The 4,869-nt window shown below is 45.8% G+C and overlaps 1 pseudogene; it reads left to right on the forward strand.

The window, feature by feature from the left end:
* Positions 1 to 1,771: 1,771 nt before the first annotated feature.
* The window catches only part of LOC107298434, a 14,162-nt pseudogene continuing 11,064 nt past the window's right edge, over positions 1,772 to 4,869 (forward strand).

The following is a 4,869-nucleotide window of genomic DNA, read 5'->3' on the forward strand; positions in this document are numbered from 1 at the left end:
TTTAAATAGTGGACAATCACTTAAATAGGAGCCAGCCGTGTGCTGCAGCTGCCAAAAAAGCCAATACAGTGCTGGGCTGCATTAACAGAGGGATAGAATCAAGATCACGTGAAGTGTTAATACCACTTTACAAGGCCTACAGCATCCAGTTTTGGTCACCACGATGTAAAAAATATGTTGAGACTCTAGAAAGAGTACAGAGAAGAGCAACAAAGATGATTAGGGGACTGGAGGCTAAAGCATATAAAGAAAGGCTGCTGGAATTGGGTATGTCTAGTTTAATGAAGAGAAGGATGAGGGGGGACATGATAGCAGTGTTCCAATATCTCAGGGGCTGCCACAAAGAAGAGGGAGTCAAGCTATTCTCCAAAGCGCCTGAAGGCAGGACGAGAAGCAACGGATGGAAACTCACCAAGGAGAGAAGCAACCTAGAACTAAGGAGAAACTTCCTGACAGTGAGAACAATTAACCAGTGGAACAACCTGCCTCCAGAAGCGGCGAATGCTTCAACACTGGAAGTTTTTAAGAAGAGACTGGACAGCCGTTTGTCTGAAATGGTGTAGGGTTCCTGCCTGGGCAGGGGGTTGGACTCGATGGCCTCCAAGGTCCCTTCCAACTTTTTAGTATTATTATTATTATTATTATTATTATTATTATTACCACTACTACTACTACTACTACTACTACTACTACTACTATTATTATTATTATTATTATTATTATTATTATTATTATTATTATTATTATTATTATTATTTGGAAGACCCCTGCCTTAGAGAGTATAAGTATTATTGGAAATAGCAGGTAGATCTTTAGAGTGTTTACTCTCAAAAAAGGTAGAGATGTACCATCTCAAACTAAGTTCCAGACGTCTGAGAATGCTGTGGAATAGGCTATGTCTTGTTTCAAACCCTTTCTGCTGGCAGCTGATAAGGCAAATATGGAGAAAGGACATCCATTTGAGATAAGGAACGCTTCTGCTTACATTGGGAATTACCAACTCCTCTTAAAGATACACGATCTGCGTTAAAATTGGATCGGCGTAGTCCGGTAAAATTACGGGCAATTGGAAAGTTGTTCAGGAGCAGGATATGCCTTGGATGCCATGCCAAATGTTGTGCAGTAAGTTGAACCCATTGTGATTCTAGCCTCACTTGGGAAAATACGCTGGAGAAGAGACCGCAGGCAAAAAAAAAAAAAACCCTTTGGGTTGGGTGTGTTAGGAGATAGGAGTCGCCGTTCCTCCCATTTCAGCACAAAAAAGAGAACCAAATCCAACAGGAAGTCTTAAATATTCCCTAGTTCCCAGCTGGGTAGGATCTTGGGAATCTATTATTTTCTTCTTTAAAAGTCTTCTTCCAGCTTGACTCTTGGGGGGGGTCTACATCGGGGGTCTCCAAGCGTGGCAACTTTAAGACCTGTGGGCTTCAATTCCCAGAATTCCCCTATGCTGGCTAAGCCCACAGTCTTAAAGTTGCCAAGGTTGGGGAATTCTGGGAGTTGAAGCGCAGAGGCCTTAAAGGTTGCCAAGGTTGGGGAATTCTGGTCTACGTGGATACATTCAAGTTGTTTTCTTGGCATCTATTTGGAAGTGATTGATCGATTGATTTCTTCCATAATATATCTAGACCAGGGGTGTCAAACTCAATTTCATTGAGGGCCGCATCAGCATTGCGGTTGCCCGCGGGGTGTGTGTGGCCAGGGTGGGTGTGGCTTACTGGGTGGGTATGGCCTATTGGGGGGCATGGCCAACTCTACATTGTTCGCGTCAATGGTGCCTATGGGGGCCTGGGCAGGAGTGGGACAGATCTGAGGGTCTCTGGCAGAAGGGGGTGGGACCGGGGCAAATGCCAAGGCATGGTCCACTGGAGGAGCCTCACTGCCTGCTGAAACCCCTCCGCCGGAGCCCATCAAGCCGGATATGTGAAGTAGGCGAGGGCCATTTGCTGGCCACTTCCAGGCAATGGTGCATTTCTTCATTCCTCACAAAGGGTGACACCTCCCCAGCATGCACCCGGGGGGTAGGGCCGACGCGGCAGGGGCTGGTTCCTCGCTGTTTCCAGACGGCCTTGTGGAGCTAAGACTGAATGCGTTTCAGCATAGATGGCCACCACAAAGTTGTACATTGGCTCCTGGCCGGCCTGGGCCAGGGCCAAGGCAGCGGGGGCCGTTCCCTCACTGTTTCCAGGATGGCTTCGCGGGCCACATGAAACCACTTCGCGGGCTGCATCCGGTCCCCGGGCCTTGTGTTTGACATGTCTACTCTAGACTTTCTGTTATTAGTATCCAGCTTTGGGATTTCTTAGAGATTGCTGGCTAAAGTCCTAAACTGACTTGCATTAAACCTATGAGTAATCCTTGACTTCTAACCAGCATTTCCATTGCTAAGCAAAGTGGTTGTTAATGAGAGTCGACCACAATTTTATGACCTTTTTTTTTTTTGCCATCGTTAAGAGAATCACTGCAATAACGAAGTTATTGCGCAAATTTGCTTTACTTATTGGTAGCCAGCTGGGAAGCTCGCAAATGGCGAGCACGTGAGGCTGGGATGCTGCGACCCTCGTAAATATAGACCGGTTGCTAAATTTTGTGCCCAAATTTTGACCCCATAACTATGGGGATGCTGTTAACAATCGTAAGTGCGAGGGTCCCGCCATAAGTCCCTTTTTCCTGTTGTAACTCTGAACGGTTGCTAAACGAATGGTGGTAAGTTGAGGACTACCTATAACGCAGAGGTCCCCAACCTTTTGGGCACCAGGGACCGGTTCCGTGGAGAGTGGTTTTTCCACGGACCGGAGAGTGCGTGGTTTTGTGTGCTGCCTGCATCCCACGGATGGGGCTTTGCTTGTTTGTGCGGACCGGTTGCTGGCGTGCTGTGGCCCGGTTACCGGTCCAGAGACCGGGGGTTGAGGACCCCTGCTGTAATGGATCTCTTTAAATAATATCATTATTATTATTATTATTTTTAGTGCTTGCCCTAAAGCTTGAAAAAAGGGTTCTAGCAGTAAGTAGCAGGAAGGAAATGCATTTGCATGAAGGCTGAAGTCCTTTTCACAACTGTGGCTTGACAGCTGAACGTCGCAGCCAGGCAAAGGCCTTGCAGATGCTAAGGAGGTAGTAGGCATGTCGGATGCATGCTCAGGGGCAGGCAGGATTTTATAACCCTCCCCCTTCGTATATTGCACATTATGATTCTGGGGTATGTCAACCATCTGAAACTTCCAGTTACGTTTCCTTGATTCTTGAAAGTTCCCTGACTGAGTTGAACCAAGAAAATTGTGATCAGGACAGAACAGAAAGTGAGCACATTAGAACGTCAGCGATGATGGTTCTAAGACAGAACCTTTTCGGATATACTTATTTCTAAGTTCCAAATATAACTTGTTGATACAACTATTAGTAATTCTCTCTGAATGAGTCATTAATAAAAACATAGTGTGGCTGTCTGAGGATGGGGAGAAAGACTCATCGTGTAAAGCAGTGTTACTTGACGGTTTTTTTTTTGGGAATTTCTGAATGCAAAAATTTCCCAGGGTTTAGCCCAAGATCTGATTTGACATGCTTGCTTAACTTAACTCCCCTAGTAAAAGAAAACTCATATATTTTCATCCTCGCAGCAGCAGCCCCCTGATTAGGTGATCAGAATTCAGACGCTCGGCAACTGACTCCTATTTGTGATGGCTGCAGTGTCCTGGAGTTATGTGATCACTTTTGTGACTTTCTGACACGCAGAGTCAATGGGGAAGCCCTCCCTTAACACCTGTGTTACTAACTTAACAACTGTGCCGATTCACTTAACAACGGAAGCAAGAAAGGTGGTAAAATGGGGCAAAACTCACTTAACAAATGTCTCACTTAACGACAGAAATTTTGGGCTAAACTGTGGTCATAAGGCGAGGATTATCTGTACTTCGAGCTGCTGAGGTTGAGAAACACTAATATAGAGAGAGTCAAATCCGTCCCAGGATATAACAGTGATCTTTGCAATAATGGTGATCGGTACTAACGTTTTGCTGAGCACAGGCTCAGATCACGCACCGCACCTTCAGCAAGATGCAAGCAGCAAAACCACGATGCAGATGGATCTGGGCCAGGTTTAGAAAAGTAGGCAACCAATGTTTGTGGTTTTTCATTGGAGAAAACCTAGCAAATCCTCTCTCTCTCTCTCACTTCCTTTGAGGCCTGAACCGAACCGAATTGTTTTTATTTATGCACTGGCCTAATGTCGGTGCCTCCCCATCCTCTCCACAAGAAGAGAACGGAAACCAAAGCTTAAGGAAATAACGCCAACCATCGTTAGGCTCTAAAACTGTGGCAAGGAAGGCCATAAAATGGAGCGAAACCCATTTAACAACTGTCTGGCTTAGCAACACAAATGTTGGGCTCCGTTGCGGCCGTACGCCAAGGACCGCCTATAACTCCATCCTCTTTCGATACCTAGCTTAGCGTATTGGCATTTTTAGATGGTTAGTCGTGACAAAAGGTGGACGCCGATTTTAAGGAGAAAGCAATGTCTTCTTTAAAGATGCACGATGGTTTGGAGAGAACGGGACGACCCCTTCCCTCACTTGTTGTGATTTCCTCCCCCCCTTTCTTTCAGTTCTTACAACATCCCCATCGCTGCCACCTCCAATGCCGGCCTATGCATTTAAACCTCCCCCTAGACCTGATTTTGGGACTTCGGGAAGAACCATCAAACTACAAGCCAACTTCTTTGAAATGGACATCCCCAAAATGGACATTTATCATTACGAATTGGATATAAAACCGGAGAAATGTCCGAGAAGAGTTAACAGGTACGTCCCATTCTTCTCTTCTCTTCTCTTCTCTTCTCTTCTCTTCTCTTCTCTTCTCTTCTCTTCTCTTCTC

Source organism: Protobothrops mucrosquamatus, unplaced genomic scaffold (genome assembly GCF_001527695.2).
Source record: "Protobothrops mucrosquamatus isolate PMUCROS unplaced genomic scaffold, P.Mucros_1.0 scaffold3964, whole genome shotgun sequence".
NCBI classification, from domain to species: Eukaryota; Metazoa; Chordata; class Lepidosauria; order Squamata; family Viperidae; genus Protobothrops; species Protobothrops mucrosquamatus.